Source organism: Sinocyclocheilus grahami, unplaced genomic scaffold (assembly GCF_001515645.1).
Source record: "Sinocyclocheilus grahami isolate Dianchi unplaced genomic scaffold, SAMN03320097.WGS_v1.1 scaffold4.1, whole genome shotgun sequence".
NCBI classification, from domain to species: domain Eukaryota; kingdom Metazoa; phylum Chordata; class Actinopteri; order Cypriniformes; family Cyprinidae; genus Sinocyclocheilus; species Sinocyclocheilus grahami.
Window position 1 is genome coordinate 2,923,028 of NW_015505183.1, and position 814 is coordinate 2,923,841.

The following is an 814-nucleotide window of genomic DNA, read 5'->3' on the forward strand; positions in this document are numbered from 1 at the left end:
CATAATGTACAACACGGGTATAAATTCATTGTAAATTGATTATTAAATTGTTTGATTAGGGTTTATACATAAGTTCCTTGACAGAGTTCAAGATAAATCCTTTAATCTTACTACTGGAGCTGCTAGTTTGCTAGTTTCAAACGATTAATAAAAAGCAAGCACAAACTATTCAAAAGCGGCATTCCTTCCGGTGCACCCAGTGTCCGAATTCACTACTCGTTTTCATTCACTCCTTCTAGTGAACTGAATTAGTGACCTAATGTAGGGAATAGTGAATGAAGGTATAGGGGGCGATTTCGGACACAGTACACTGTTATACAAGCTGTACACTCACTACTTTACATTGTAGCAAAGTGTCATTTCTTCAGTGTTGTCACATGAAAAGATATAATAAAATATTTACAAAAATGTGAGGGGTGTACTCACTTCTGTGAGATACTGTATATATATATGTATGTATATACATATATATAAATAAACATGCATGTATATTAAGTAGAACAAATCAACATTTTAGTATTCTATGAACAATTTAAAATTGAGTGTGTGTGTGTGTGTGTGTGTGTGTGTGTGCGTGTGTGTGTGCGTGTGTGTGTGTGAGAGAGAGAGAGAGAGAGAGAATGTGTGGCAATGAGCTGCATTGCACCATAGACTTAGTTCCTACACACACCTTCAGGAAGTCTCAGTCCTTTTGGGCCTCTCAACAGAATGTGCTGTTCAGTGTCCTGTGACAGTTTGGACTGAGAGAGCGTGATCATGTTTATTTAAATGTGTTATTTATGGGTTTCCCCTTTTCACCTTAAATAATTTATAT